This window comes from Epargyreus clarus, unplaced genomic scaffold, assembly GCF_041222505.1.
Source record: "Epargyreus clarus isolate Ecla_fem2 unplaced genomic scaffold, WU_Ecla_fem_2.2 ptg000004l, whole genome shotgun sequence".
Classification (NCBI taxonomy): domain Eukaryota; kingdom Metazoa; phylum Arthropoda; class Insecta; order Lepidoptera; family Hesperiidae; genus Epargyreus; species Epargyreus clarus.
This window is the reverse complement of record NW_027332212.1, coordinates 1,954,445-1,972,050: the sequence shown is the minus strand read 5'-3', so window position 1 is coordinate 1,972,050 and position 17,606 is coordinate 1,954,445.

The window sequence follows — 17,606 nt, the reverse complement described above, 5'->3', positions numbered from 1 at the left end:
AAATACTGCGTTCGAAAGGACGTATGGTAAGGTAAAGTAGGACACGAGTATGGTTAGACCAGGTAGGAACCATAATCACACCTATTTCTAGCATTAAACAGATCTGCTTTTGGTGGCAGGTGTATGCCGGCTTACTTACATCTTAGTCCTAACTAACCTAACTTCTATCTACCCCATCTGTGATGGGCTTTTTTACTCAGAGTTGGTTACATACTGCCGTGGGTGGCAAACACTATCTATATTTGGAAGGATGATATGAGGTGGAATTCATGTTCATTTGATATTTCTACTAGTATGTTTCGAAAAACATGAGAAAGAAATTACGAATTCTATGTCTATATTTATTTTCTTGATTATGTAAAGATCGAAAGGCGTTGGTAGTTAGACCTATTGCTACATAGATTTTGTTTATTTGGACGTTTTATTACATAGGCATTTTGATAGTAAGGCGACAAAAGAACAATATGATTTTGAAAAGATATTTTCTCTCTCAATATTTTATGAATAAAAGTAACAAAGTCCTTTTTGTCGATAAAACATAGTTTTAACCGACATTCTATTGTAAAACTTAGAACATTTAAGACTTTCCAAAATAATATGAAAGTTTGTGAAATTATCGACTACTTTGTTTATTGTTCTGTGAGTATCAAAAACTAAAGATAACAATCAAGATTAGGCTTTTTAAAAAAATATATATTCTCGATCTCTGTGGTGTAGTCGCTATACTGATTTTTTACAAAGGGATTTGGGTTCGATGCCGGGCTAGACAGGTATTTAAGTAATGATTGGGATTTTCTGGTGTGTTGAATGTCTATGTTGGTTTGTCACGTATAATTCTGGGTTCGATCCCCGGCCAGACATCTGTGATGAGTTTACATTTCTATCCCGGGTCTGGGTTTTTGTACATGTCAGTATATAAGGGTGGAAATGTTAAAATATCACCATATAAGAGTGCTATAGTTTTCAGTTTCCTCATCAACCCATGATTGTCTTACTGTTGGGATCAGGTCTCCTTTCAAGTGTAAGAGGTGTTAGGCTTTCCCACGATGTTCACCGCTACCTCGGATTCGAACCTTGGCCCCTCCGAGAGACAGTCGCTTTTAACCACTAAGCTATCACTGCTTCTCAGTTTAATCATAATTCAGGATACAAGTAACGCCATCTGTAACCTAACCTTAGAACAACAAAACTATGGAGTCGTCTATCTAAATTCCTATCTATTTTAAGTAAACGTATACGTATTATTATTCCAGTTATGCAAATTACTCGCAGCCTCCAACCAATAGCGTGTTCAAAGTTTAGACGCAAAATTCACGAGGTGATATTTCATTGCCTATCTGAATATGTCTCACTGAGGGCTATGTTCTACAAGCGATATTATGATATGATAAAGCGATTGGTACTGTTGACGTCACTTTTTTTACGTCTGTAAGACTTACAACTCTTTTTTTGTCCTACTGTTCGACACTATCCTACTCCTACTGTTCAATCTATCCTCATAGCAGGGGAGGCTTGTAATACTGAAAGATCGTAGAACCCTCTGTGGCTCGATTCCGGTGGCACCACCGCCACTCCTATTTCTGCCTAATAACAATGCCTGCAATGTTAAGCGCTACTGTGTTCTGGTTTAAGGGTGTGGTAAGAAAGACATTTTCCGAGGCGTTCCAGCTTAGTCGTCAGGGGCAGCGGCGCAACTATGTCCGACTTCAGGTAGGAATATCTAATCCTATCTGGAGTTGATTACATGTCCATGGGCGGCAATAGCCACTTACCATCAGGTGGACTGTATGCTCGCCTGCTACTCCTATATTATTAAAAAATAGCTTCTCGCTTCACGTCCTTAGTGCTTACAGTATCTTATTTCCCAACAATATACGGTAACGTCTTAACGGTGTCAACTTGTGCAATTTGAGGGTCTATATTTATATTTATAGCCCACTATCTTACTATTTTAGTTTATGTGCGTAGTTTTCAACCCTAAACCCTTAACCCTGATCTTGGTATGGCGGGAATGCCATTTATAAAGAGAATTTACTAAAATAGGAGAGCTGTTGCAATATTTATGTGTAATTTGTTCGAAATTGCGAATACAGTTTCAATATTAAATTTGAAAATATTACGTAACTTAGACTTGAAACCTTATATCCATTGCCCTAAGAAAAAAATCTAATATAGGTATATAGACGATGTTGCCCAAAATCAAAAGCAATCATAATTATTTTAGATATAATTAAAGTCTGCAATCACACAGTATATTATCATCGATTCTATAATACATAATAAACTTTCTAATAGAAATATCACAGTATTCTATCTTCGGAACTTTTATGCAAAAATTATTTTATCAAATAACTTAGTCTGTGACGAGGACAGACTTTAATATAACGAAGATTTACTTTAAACTCTGAGCATATAAATAGTTAAATCTTACTTTCACATTTTCACAAAATACTTCACTTTCACTCTAAAGACGCACTACTGACTACTTACTCCACCTCCGTCACCTTTAATCTTTCACACTTTCAGAACAATAAAAGCTCACTATGTGAGTTCTAGCTACCCTACGTAGTTCAGAAACGTTCCACACAATACGTCTAATGACCGACGACAGGATTACCGACAGCAAAAAAGTGACACCAAAAAATAAAAAATAAAAAAGTAAAAATAAGTTTGATAGTCAAAAATAATATAAATCTTGACAATAATTTGTGTCGAATAGTTAAAAGATCTTAACGGAAAACTATCTTACTAAGAAACTAGTAAGTTTGAAATATTGTTTTTTCGAAACTTCGTCTTTTTTATAGGTAATTTCAATGTAATTTTGAACTATATAATGGTTACAGAAAACTCGTAATTGTATTACAAATAAGAAAGGGTATTTGTATGTACCCGAATAAAAAAAATATAGATAAGCTTAACGGGTAAGTATAAATAAATAATCATCAGAACTTTATAACACTTTTATTACCTTTTACAATCTTTTGTACATATTCTGACACCTTATATTTTATGATTTCAACACGTACAGATAAAAGAACATTACATTATAATTGTAGTTCTAGCTCTACATGTTACACTGGTTATTGTTTCAAAAGTGTCCGTTCATAAACACAAAACTTTTAGTTTCGTATTAATTTCTCCGCTCCCACTTTCAAAAGTTCTTACGCTGCGACAATCATGGACAATAGAACATTTAAACTTCCGAAGAACATTCGCAACTTGGCAACTTAAAACAAATTTACTTCTCTTTTGTGCGCTGATCATTGTTAAATTAAGATTGTTTTATGACTCTTAATGGAACTACATTTTCATTACAAACTTAAGAATAACTGCTGACAAAATTTAGCGTCCAAACTTTGGTTTGCGCAGTCATTATATTTCCGTTTGCCGCAAATCATTTTTGATATCTCTATTGCGGTAGATTCTGTTTAAAAAGTATGCTGGTTATGCCATCTCAAATATTTCAACTTTTAGCAGCAATACGCTGCTGTCTTATTTTTTTTTTTTTTTTTTATAATATAGGAGTAGCAGACGAGCATGCAGTCCACCTGATGGTAAGTGGCTACTGCCGCTCATGGACATCTGTAATCAACCCCAGATAGGATTAGATATTCCTACCTAAGGTCGGCCACAGATGCGCTGCTACCCCTGAGGACTAAGTTGGAACGCCTCGGAAAAGTCTGTCTCCCTTACCACACCCTTCAAACCGGAACACAGCAGCGCTTAACACTGCTGTTATAAGGTAGAAATAGGTGTGGCGGTGGTGCCGCCGGAGTCGAACCACAACGGGTTCTACCACCTTCTGCTGTCTTATGATTTAAGAGTGTGGAAAAATTCCATATGTAGCACTTCAAATCAAACTTTTGCGTATTCGAACGATGTCTTTGACTTTTGAAATCGCCCGGTCAATCGAAGTATTAATTACTGTTACAATAAAAATATTTTAGTGTAGTAGTTAAGTGCTGGCGTAATACGTTTTTACTTATTGAATCTCAAAATATAAGCACTAAACATTATTGTTTTCTTTAATTCAAATTCAAATTCAAATTCAAATCTCATTTATTCAAAATTGATTCATATAGAATACTTTTTGAAAGTCAACAAACTACCACCGCTTCGGAAAGTATTTCGCTATGGAGAAGAAGCGGCGCAAGAAACTCCTAAGTTTAAATACGTTTAAGTGATATAACTCATCATCTTCATCGAGAGTCGGCATATATTTATATCGATATCTCGATCGATATAACTATATGCCGATATTATATCCTGACGATATATCGTTCTTATCTTAAGAAAATAAATTGAAATGTATTGTATTTTTTAACAAAATATTTTTTTGCTGATACTACTTGTATTCAGGGTCAGGTGAGACCGCGCTCGGCTTTTAGCTCGATTGCTCGCTCTTAACGGCTTATCGTATAAGCAGTTGATGCTTGTATGTTTCCGAAACCTTGTGGATATAAGCGACGTGACTTATACTTTGTCACTGGAGTCAACTGACTTTTATTAAATGTTTAACATATTTCTGTTGACATGTCCTTGTTACAAAGGATTACGCAAAATTGTAACAGAAATGGGCGGTCGGTAATTTAAAAATTATTGCTAGTTTTGCTTGTTTTTGTATTTTTTTGAAGTTCTAACAGTATAGTGTACAAATTTTGTTATTTATTATAATATGTTTACGATATTATGCGGACCTCGGATTCAAACTATGAAGCATTCAACAACCTTAAAAAAATCGGCGACACGCTGTTATGCGCCCTTCAAGTATCGTATATAAAACTTTAAATTAGTATTAATTAATCATAATTAATGTTCCTACACTGCATTAATGTAAATAACACGATGACCCGTAATGGACCACTGCGCTAACTAATAAACTAACTAATTGCGCTGACTGGGGTGTTAAAATAATGTAATAAACCGGTGGCCTAATGTACAGTGCATACGGTGGCAATGTGCTCGTGAGCTCTTTCCAAATTGCTGTTATGGACAAAATTTATAATTTCTAGTTGCATTCACTGCTTTGCCGTCTAATATGTAGTTTATTACGCACTTTTTTATTCTTCAAATATCGCTTATACTTTTAAAATGATAGTCCCCATTTTCAAGTCGTCATAACGTCACTTCGATAATTAATAAAATTTCTTAGGGTTCTGCGCACAGAGCTATGCGCTATAAAAAAGTTTACTAAAGCAATGACAATTCGTTCTTAGGACATTTGCAGTTAAAATAAAATAATTAACAGTTTATTATCACTTTAATATTCTTATGAAAGAGTTTTCCCAAAAAGCCATAACCTATTGTTAATGACAATATTTCGACAGTCAATGGCAAAACTGATAATGAGAAAAATATACCGGCTATTTTGCCACAACCTCGTTCGCCTTATCCTTCGCGATCTACAGCTAAAAATTGCATTGAACAATGTTGCTGACGCAGTATGAAAGGCTACTTTTAATATAATGTGGTCGCGTCCGTCGATCGGTAATAAAGCGTAGATGAAATTTTTCCTCATCTATGAATATCTTCGTTCATACTGTTTACCTATTTTCCATGCCATCTTGAACATAGGGAATCTACAACTACGGTGCGCAGGACAGGTCTACCTGTTGAGGTATGCCCGCGCAGATATACCGGATTCTGTGTAGGAACATGCCTGTGCAGTTTTTTTAACCTGTGCAGGCGACATCGAAAATCAATACTATCGTGTGACACCGTCTTCAATCGATGTCATCGCAATCAGACCTGTACACTTACCATGAGTTTTTACGTTTTGACAAATATGACTGTTTTGATATTTGTTTACGTATTTGCCCATACAAATTCCAATCAGCGCCCCAAGCGGATTGTATCAGAACTATAGTGTCAGTAACGTAACATTAAATGTCTAAATTTACAAAATTGCGCTTTATGTTTTGTCTCTCTTTTTTGCGAACATGTGAGACAGACAAAAAGGCTTGAGCACTTACTTATTGTTACGTTTACCCAGTCTACTGAAGCAAATGGAACAGAATAATGGATTGAGTAAAAGTAACGTAAAATTTTGGGATGTTTGAAAACTCATGGTAAGGGTACGGAACACCGTTCTGGTACACCGGAACGTCGCCATACACACTACTGACGTGCGGTTGACATGTACTGTACAGGCAAATCTGCGCAGGTAAACTGTCCGGTAGACCGTAACGTGTATGGCTTACATAACTGACTGTATAGAAATAATTTCGTTTGACGTACAGTATCCAGCAAGCATGTTTGGCATACATTAGACATATGCTTCGGTTGTAGAAAGTTCAACGTTGCTGGCTGGCTTTCAACTTGATTGCACGAGTTATTGCTAATGTTTGAGTAGCTATTTGACCTGCAATATTGCACTGACGCTTTGTGAGACAAAATTTCAATGTTAATATTGCTATTTTGTATATTGCATTAATAAAGTTGAATATCTTTGATAAAGTGTATACTTATTTTTCACGCCATCTTGAACATAGGGAATTTGATTGTATAGAAATCATTTCGTTTGCCGTATAGTACCCAGCAAGCATGTTTGGTACACATGAGATATATGCTCCGGTTTGTAGAAAGTTCAACGTTACTGGTTCGTTTTCAACTTGATTGCACGAGTTATAGCTAATGTTTGAGTAGCTATTTGACCGACTGCAATATTGCACTGACGCTTTGTGAGACAAAATTGCAATGTTGATATTCTTACTATTTTGATATTTTATATATTGCTTTGATAAAGTTGAATATCTTTGATAAAGTGTATACCTATTTTCCTCGCCATCTTGCACATAGGGAATCTAACTGACAGAATAGAAATCATTTCGTTTGAAGTACAATATCCAGCAAGCACGTTTGAAATACATTAGATATGATATGTTTCGTTCCAGCGTAGAAGGTTCAGCGTTGTTAGCTGGCTTTCAACTTGATTGCACGAGTTATGGCTAATGTTTGAGTAGCTATTTGACCTGCAATATTGCACTGACGCTTTGTGAGACAACATTTCAATGTTGATATTCTTGCTATTTTCATATTTTGTATATAACATTAATATACTTTAATGTCTTTGACAAACTGTATACGTATTTTCTCGGAATCTAACTGACTGTATAGAAATAATTTAATTTGACGTACAGTATCTAACAGTCCGGTATACATGAGATATATGCTCCGGTTGTAGAAAGTTCAACGTTACTGGTTCGTTTTCAACTTGAATGCACGAGTTATAGCTAATGTTTGAGTAGCTACTTGACCAACTGCAATATTGCACTGACGCTTTGTGAGACAAAATTGCAATGTTGATATTCTTGCTATTTTGATATTTTATATATTGCTTTGATATAGTTGAATATCTTCGATAAAGTGTATACCTATTTTCCTCGCCATCTTGCACATAGGGAATCTAACTGACAGAATAGAAATCATTTCGTTTGAAGTACAATATCCAGCAAGCACGTTTGAAATACATTAGATATGATATGTTTCGTTCCAGCGTAGAAGGTTCAGCGTTGTTAGCTGGCTTTCAACTTGATTGCACGAGTTATGGCTAATGTTTGAGTAGCTATTTGACCTGCAATATTGCACTGACGCTTTGTGAGACAAAATTTCAAATTCTTGCTACACAAATATATATAAATAAAGTTGAATATCTCTGATAAAGTAACTTATATTTCACGCCATCTTGAACATAGGGAATTTGATAGTATAGAAATCATTTCGTTTGACGTATAGTACCCAGCAAGCATGTTTGGTATATATGAGATATATGCTCCGGTTGTAGAAAGTTCAACGTAACTGGCTCGCTTTCAACTTGATTGCACGAGTTACGGCTAATGTTTGAGTAGCTATTTGACCAACTGCTATATTGCACTGACGCTTTGTAAGACAAAATTTTGATGTTGATATTCTATTTTGATATTGTGGCACTAAATTATAATGCTTAAGGTAGTTTGTTATTTAACTTCAGAGGAGTCATTATGGTCAAGGTTTCAATTAAATTTATATGAAGCAGTGCATTGTGTAATGTTTTGAAGTTTGAGGTAACTCAGTATTAATAACATGAAAGACTACAAAAATAACGTTATTGTGCTAGTTTTTGCGTGAAATTGGTGCTATAGACAAACACAAAGTGAAATCGGTCAAAGCAAACTCGGAGTAAAAATCTAAATCACTGGCCGCATCCGAACATTATGCAGAAATTATTCCATTTTACCATAGAACCTTTGACATAACTATTTTACTACCCTTGGAGGATAGCTATTTTTATCATCGACAATTCGCATTTTGGTGATTGCATATTTGTGGCATAATATTTTGTCGGCTTGCTGCGTTCGGTCGCTGTATCAAAAACGCACAGTTTGCCGACTGAAGAAGTTTTTTCTTTAAACTTATATATCGATTTTTTGTAATGACTGTACATGACACTGCACTAATGTTAAGTATGTACGACAATAACGCCACATACTCGTATAAGAGAGTACGTTACGTACGTTTCATCTTTCAACGTCGCGACGTTTGCGCTGTTTATACATCCATCGAATAGCAACTCCGGACAAACGCTAGTATCAGGCAGCTCTAAGACACTCAAGAAAATTCGCAATAATCGATTAATTAAAACAGTCACTCGATACTTTATCGACGGCCACTTCTTCATCCTTAAAAGGCGTATTTTAAAGCAATCTAAGGAAACTTTCACAAAAGCTTTCATGGGACTGAAGAGTGCTATTAAGGGAGTTAATAAGAGATAAGCAAACAACCCGAGAATCAGACCGAATCCGATTTCGTGGAAAAACGAATTATGCTCCGTTCGGGGACGTTTTGTCGTCCGTACTTTATTCGATTTGAGGCGATTCGCTTAAATGAGGTTTTTGTATAGAAATTTAATTCTGTAATTCTTTTTTGTGAAAAGTAACATTGTGTGCTGTGGTTTTAATTCGTTTTGACGGAGCCGATATTATTGTTAACCCATTACTGTCCTTCAGCCGGGCATTGACCTCCCTATCAGACTGAGAATGATTTTGTCCATAGTCTACTGCGATTATCAAGTGCCGATTCAAGTAGACTTCACAGAACGTTGATTTTAAAGATTTTGTTTAGGAACATTCGTCTGTCGTGGAGATTTCCTCGTGAGATTTTCTAAGCTAAGTATGATAAAATTTAATCAATTTGTAAACGCATACAGGATTCACTTGGGTTTCAAAAATTGAATCCGAAGCTTGAGAGCGTATATAACAAAAATTCAGCAGGTAAATCAGCGCAAAAAATTATAAAACACTTTTATTATTTTCAATTTTAAGTTTCAAAATTTCTCTTTTACATTTTGTAACGCATGAAAAAGTACTATAATGTACACAAACAATATAAGCAATATCGTACACCTTGAAACGTGAAACCTATTTGACTTATCGCAAAATGCTCAAAAGATAAGCGCTCACATGTATTCAGGGGAGAGCCGACTCATCTTTGTATTCAGCGTTCTCTATTCACAGCATCTGCGACTGAATGCCAGATATTCACGAAGACATGCGGGTTCCCATGATCTAGGGATGTGGAAAATGATAGGTTTTTATAATAATCGACTAATACTGTGTATTAATCGGTTTTTGATATAGTAAAAATCCATTATTTTTTAACAATTCGATTATTCCGTTGGTTATTTTAAGTAAGTAGTCGACAACGCGCGGGCAAATAATTTGTGAGCAAATTTGGTGAGGCGAAGTTTTTTTTCACCTTCAAAATTTCAGGGATTAATGACAACCGCTTTTTTTCGTCGACATTTGTTTCAGTTTTAAAATATTCTATAGACATCGACTGTTGCTTCATCAATATTTTCTTAATAATCGATGTATTTTAATGAATTAAAAATCGATTATTAATTAAACATGTTTTACCCATCTTACATCCCTACCATGATCCCTACAGTAGTATTCGATAGCTATTCGCATCACGTGCCCGACTTCTATATAAAAGCGACATGAGCCTGTTTTTATTTATCGTATAGAAACGTAGAAATTGTGAAGGTTTTGCTACGTTACGTTCGAGTATGAATAGTTTATTTTTCGCGCCCGCTAATAAACTGCGTACGTGGGTATCCACACCATCTGGCTAGCTCTATTGTTATGATGAGGTCAGATCATGTGGTAAGGGAGAAATACTTATTCGAGGCGTTTAAACTCACTCTTCAGGGGAAGAAAAGCATCTGTGGCGGGCCTCATGTATATTTTTATCTTGTGGAGTTTGATGACTACGGAAGATCAGATTTCTTGTTGTGTTGATGACACATGTCCATGGGCGGCAGTAACATTTGTTTTAAGTGGCTATTAATTCTATTTATATCTGTATATAACCACCTCAATATAGTTCGATATAAGTTTGTCACAATTAGTTCACTATCAATTTCACGACAGCTTTACGCTGCTGTTATGAGACAAAAGTAGAAAAATGATCAAAATAGCGTAAACATATTTTCAAAAAAACTTTTTATGAATGAATGTAAAATTTAGGAGACTAAAGAAATTAGGCAAATTATAAAAATTAAGCAAACAGTCTACGCCACCAACCGAGAAACATTACAGTAATTGGTTAGGACCTACAATTTTTGTTTAAACTAAATTCGTTTAATCAGCATTAAGCTAAACATTCCCTCGGTAATATTTACTTAATATAATTATGATTTTTCTCAAAGGACCCCAGTTTTTAAGGCTAAACTCTTCACAGTGAGTAGAAAATCGTGTTTCCTCAGATCTTTCTCCTAATTCCCGCCCCTAAATGAAGTTTATGTCGAGGTAAATATAATTGGAAAATTGTTGCAAAATGGGCGGAAATTAAATTAGTCGGGAAGGTTTCTTTAAATAAATCTTATAAAGGTGCTTAAGAAAAATATGTCCTCTATTCAACCATTGCACCTACTCTCAACTGCATAAAGTACCATATTTTTCCTTAATCATCGTATACTTCACGTCATCTCTTTTGCCTTGACAATTCTCTAATCAAATCCAAGAAGTACTAGACTTCTACGTTAAATTGTCACATAATCATGCATTACTATCCTCGCGGAATGAGTTTCTTGTGTAAAAAAGAAACTATTATTCGGATGTCTGACAGGCTGGAGATCGAACCTGCATCTTTTATATGTCGGACCAGTATGACGATCTTTCATATACGAATTTGTATGCTCATGTGTGGCTTTCCTGCGACGCATGTTTGCCACCGCACGCGTCTCGCTCTCACGCATTCCTATCGTTTCATATGTACACACATAAGGAGCACCAAGGGACTGTAGCGAATGAATTCATGTGAGTTGGTCCCGCGTGATGTGTGTCCCGCATGCGGGCATAAACACGCACGACAGGAAAGGTACACTTAAACCACACACATTCATCCAGGCTAGTGTGAAATAAAACAAGATACTACGTTTAAAAATGGTAAAATTTTAAAAGTGAAAATTGAAACCACGAACCCATTTTATGTTGAAAACTTTCAGCGCGAAACTGCCTCCAATTGGCACTGAAAAAGTGACGTCATAAAGACAGTGGGGAGAATTGAAAGCAATTTGTTTGAAAGTGAAACAGCGACAATGGAGCGCTATTTATTTAATGGTTTCAAATGGTTCATTGTGTGCTGTCACCTGATAAACGTAGGATCTTTTGATATAAACGCTTGAAATACTGATACCGTTATATCATACATTATGTGTCGTGTGATGTAGTTTGTCTTTATTCTTCTACTCCATATTTCGAAGTTTGGTAGTTGGTAATTAGTTTGGAAGAAGTGGTACCTAAGGTACGTCATTTCAAGGTAAAATTATTTTTGGTTCTCCTTTGGAGAACTTCGTCGTCCTACTTGCGTCTATCTAATGTCGAAAGTGTTAAGTGGTGCAGTATTTTGAAGGGTGTAGTAGTAGGATCGTACTAACACTAGGAGTTCGAATTTAGTTTACTGGGGTAGCAAAGGATAATACTTGTATCATTTAGGTTTTTAATCTGAAGCCCATCAATAGATTGGCAGTATCATCGTTTTTTGTTCTCTAAATACTCTGAACAGGTAACAGATTTTAACAACCCCTCTTAACTGCGAAGTTCAAGCTAAATAAATTCAAGGAAGCGTCCTGTAACTATTTGTCAGTAACCATTCCATTTCTATTCCCACTCCGTCCCCATTTCGCAGAAAATCTCGAAATTGTGCGTGAGTCCCTCAAGTGAAGAACAACCTCATTTTATATGGATACCTATCTTTTGTTGCTCTGCACTTTGATTTTATCTGTCGAGTTTTATTGTGTGTCGACATCAAGTATTATAAAATATATTCATATTGTTATAAGTTCTAACTAGAAATTGTCACATTTGGATCGTTCGTACGCGAGAACGGATAGATTGAATATCAATAAAGAGGTTTTAGTAAGCGTTATTAGGTACCTACTAGTATATTACACGATAGATAGACTTGTAAAATTTCTAAGTGTTAAGTGTTCGAATGCAGCAATTCAACCGCTATTTTCTGAGTTATAAAATTCCTGTTAGGTTTTGATAAGACAGGGTTATGCTGTGCTACTACTGAAGATATGTATCTTCAGTAGTAGCACAGTATCTGAGATTACATATAAGAGTAGGGATTATAAAATTGGATCGTGACTTCAGGTTCCATACTCTATCTATACACCATCATAATTACGGACTTAAGTAGACTGTATTCTTGATTGCTACTGTAATTATAAAGTATTAAAAATTTTAACAGTTTCTCCCTGTCACTACTATATCAACATTACCATATTGATTTCAACTAAAGCGAAATATTGGCAAAAAATAATTCATCGCATGTAGGTACCTGTTACAACGTAAAAGTAAATAATATAAGACAGTAATATTATATTAATAACGGTGTTTGGCATACATAACAGTTTAACTTAATTGAATGTTACGATAAAAAATCCTACATGGCTAACCAACTTCCTAAGATACAATTTTGTAGTTATGTACGGTATGTTTATTTTGTAAGGTGTTACACATATTTTCCCTCTTAACACCCCATGCACGACGGCGGTAGACCACGGAATTTGTCCCAATTAAAGCTTAGTTGAATAACGGCCGTTTAATTTACTCGTAACTTGTACTTAGCTATTCGGGGGTTCTACATAGTTTCTCAATTTGAAGTTTGGTAATAAAGGTGATGTTATATTTCTTCATTCTTACTTATTGCGATAGTGTTTATTGATAAAATAATTACATTAAAATGCACCTTTATAGTGTATTTTTGTAAGATCGAAGTAGCAAACAGTAAGTGGAAATTGCTGCCCATGGACACCTATAACCAACATCATATAGAACAGATTTTCTACATGATGTTGGTTATATAACTCGTGAGAACTAAGTTGCCTCATCTTATGAAGTGAGCTGAAATACATACCCTTCCACTGAACATGGTGGCATTGGGAGGTACCTACATTCCCGGTTGAACTACAGTCGTTATACCTTTCATACCTCACGTAGGTCGAACATATCCCAGGTAGGACTGAGGACGTATTTGGAATCGATTACTGATGACAGTTGCTACTTACCGTCAGGTGGTTTGCATGCTCGCTTACCTCAATTATATTTGCCACTCGGTTAAACGCAAACGAGGTTTGTTTACAATAATTTGAGTAATAGTAACTTGTTTGGTGTTTCCGGTTCTCGAAATAATTCTCAACTGTCACTCCTGACCTCAAGTTAAATTCAAAATTATACCCCCATAAATTACTTGTCCGAATTTGCCTACAAATTACGTGCTCTACGCTAACTCCCATTGGTTATTTTAAACTTTTATTAATTTTGCATATTTTAGGCGGTGCCTTTATATCGTGTCTAAAATTGTAAAATGATAATTTGTTAGTTATTTTAGGGTAGTACATTGAACTTTACTCTTTGACTCTCGCGAATCTCGTTAAAGTAAGAAAACTATGAATTGAAGAAAGATTACTCCGAAATTCATACATGAACAGGATTTAGGGTATACTTAACCACATTGGCCAAATATGGCGTTCGGAGACATTTTTGTATATTATCGTAGTGTGTAGTTATTATTCATATACCATAGGCTTGAGAAGCCGATCTCTTTCTAATAGTATTTTAATTTAAGATCGTGAACATGTATTAAATTTACGACAAAATTATTTGTATAATGACAAGATCTAGGTATCTAAAATTTTTTGCTGAAAATATTCTTTAAAATTTGATCTTGTCTTTTTTGTACATTTATTTACTTTACAGTCATGAATTATTTATATAGTATAAATCAAAAGTAGGTAAGAAATTATCTAAAAGTAGATAAAGATATTCATTACATGAACTAAAGCTTTAATTTAAGCCCCGAGGGTAACACTACCCTTACGTTTAATAAACTACCAAGAGCCACTTTAAGTGATTTAAGGGTTAGTGAGAATGAGGGTTGATGTGTCAAGGTAGACGTAGGTACGGTTAATCTTGGTGTTGAAATGGTATTTTGGGGTTTCTGAAATAATCTTTATATAAGTAAAATATGTATATCCTAACTATATATGAATGTGTAAAAATGTTCCCTGAGGATTTCCCTGAGGTTTTCCCTCAGGACTTCGACATGGGGCTCTTCAAGAGGGGTGTAAAAAAAACTCTCCTTCAAGGCCGGCGATGCATTAGCGACTCCTCTGGTGTTGCAAATGACCATAGGCGACGGTGACTGCTTTCCATCAGGTAGCCCGTCTACCTTATCGTTAGGTTAAATATAAAAAAAGGATTCCAAAAACACAATATATATTTCCTTAAACATCAACATTTATAATAAAACATCTTTATACACTCATTTATTACACTTCGATTACAAAACACATTGCAAAAATCAGATGACATTTCATAACTCAATAGACTGAATATTATAAAAATATAAAACTGAAAAAGTATTTAAAAGCGACGTCAATTATCAACAAGGAAGATGGTAGAACCCTTTGTGGTTCGACTCCGTTACGTTACTGACACTATAGTTCTGATACAATCCGCTAGGGGCGCTGTTGGAAATAGTATGGGCAAATACGTAAACAAATACCAAAAAGTTATTTGTCAAAACGTAAAAACTCATGGTAAGGGTACTGAATCTGCGGTTCGAAGCGTGAAATAGTTAAAAATAATATCATTAGCCATAGCGGTCACTCGTAAGACTAACATCGCCATATTGCTTAACTTTGAATATCACTAACAGTTAACACAACGGCGCACCACACACTTCATATATACGTAAGGTTAATCCGTAAAAGGGGTTAATAGAATATGACTGAACTCAAGGCTTCAAACGGACCAGTATAAATTGATACTTCCTTCCTCCACAAACCATAATACCGGGTTCACTGGCGGAAACAACTGTAGAGATTGAGGTGTCTCCCCTAACTGGTTTTAAGTACTGAGAAACTCCGTCTATCTTTAATAGTTGGGAATTACGGAACAATGGGTGAAACGGGGCTTCATTTAGCATTTCCTTTGGAATAATATGGGTAAAGTTTAAGTGTTTATTATTGTTATACTGAATAATATTATACCAATATGAATATGAATATAATAGAAATGTGATTCTATATCTTTTGAGGTAGGGGGTCATAGAACGTTTAAGCTGGTTAAATATCGCTATTTATTTATTTTATAAATATAAAAATAGTTTTTCAATCAAAATCGCAATCTTTACAGTTATAGTTTGTTGTTAACTATATGGATAAATGTTTTAACATTTGTTAAGAATAATGATTTTTATATAATATTGTATGGTATTTTTATAGTTGAAGTAGTAGGTATAAAAATACCAAAAAGTCTATATATCAGTGTAGCGAGAGACCGACATAAGATTGATTTATTTATTATATTAATACATTTGTAATTTAATTATTATTTTACTAAAACACATAAAATATTATATATTTTCTATTATTTAAACGAACATTATTACATTAGGTTCATGCAGGAATCGTGATCTAAGTTCATTGAACTTGTAGATTTCGTGTGACGATGTGTACACCAAATCTTTATCTTCCTTATGCCAAATGGCGATCTTCAAATAACACTCAAGCCAATCTCAGGAACTATTGAATTCACGCTTAAAGACGAACTGCAAAAAACACTTCGACAGTATCAGGAGCTAGTGAATTCCTATTTATTTCGCAGACAGGCTCGGTTCCAGAATATCCAATAAATAAGTCATCTCTACCGTACAGTGATTGCTTCTTACCCCATCTATATTTCGTCTGATTAAACTTGTCGCGACTTCCAAGGCAGCACTGATTTCCCCCGGGATCTGTAAGTCTGATCGGGTCCAATAATATGTTGTTAACCCTGTTGATTCTGGCTTAATAGGCTTATATGGGCTCAGGGCTAAGGGCATCCTGATAGAATCAGCGCTTTGCCCTTGAATGATAGCAGATCCGGAGGTACTTAATGATGTGACCTTTTCTTTCTTTATCTTAGCTACGTTGTACTTACTGTCTCATGAAATTATTTTGTTTGATTTAACCTTTTGTTTTTATGAAATTAAAGTAAAAAAGTGCATGAATCGCATCATCATATTTATCTTCAAACCATAATTACCCCACTACTGGGAACAGGTCATCCCAGAATAAGAAGGCTTTAGGTAATAATCTGGTCTCTGGTCAATTGCGAAGTTGTAGATTTTACACATATTTGCATTTTTTTTTATATGTTTGAGATGTCTTGGGCTTTAAGAGTCTTATAATTTTGATACACGTTAGTGATAATTAATTTTTAATATGCACTCAATTCAATAATACTTAAGCAATTTCATTCAAATTAAAATGAACCCTGATGTAAAAGATCAGAATTTATATGATCATAGGCTATCATTGCTTAAATACAAAAATATTGAGAAATACTTAATTTGATTACAATTTAACTAGATAGAAGATTTATAATGTTAATGGTTTTTTTATAGAACTTAGTATAAATAAAGTTTGAAATTGCTTAATTTGATAATAATGTCAGTTATAAGACATTACCGTCAGAAGTCAGAACCAAAATCCGTATTTTAACATAACAAAAGGACATTCGTATGTCCCGTGTTACGTATTGTCCAGTGGAAAATGTGTTTTTGAGAAAACTCAAGACACATACAAAGAGGAGTCAAGCGAGATCGCGAATAAGAGAGATAGGTATGTCTTTGTTCCGCGGATCTCGGATCAAAAGCTTACATATATTTCTTTAAATTGCAAAGCGCAAACATGTCACAACAAATGTAATGGAGAACAAAAATGCATTACATTTTTGTTCTCCGTTACAGAGATAGTGTTTGCAATTCCGTCTTATGAGATTTTATTGCAATTTCTAGGACATCATGGTATTATATAGTTTTGTATAGTAACCCCAGTTTGTTCGGGAGTAAATCTTTAACACTAAATGTTCTCTTAAATCTAATCAGAACATTTTAACGTTAGGTTGACGACAAATAGACATGGTCTTAGAAAGTTGAGTTTATTTTGAAGTTTTTGAAATCATTTTTTCTCTCTAATAACAGCAATATACAGTGCTGCTGTATTTCGGTTTAAAAGGTGCGATAAGAGAGTCATACGAAGCATTGCAACTTGGTCCTCAGGAGAAGTAAAG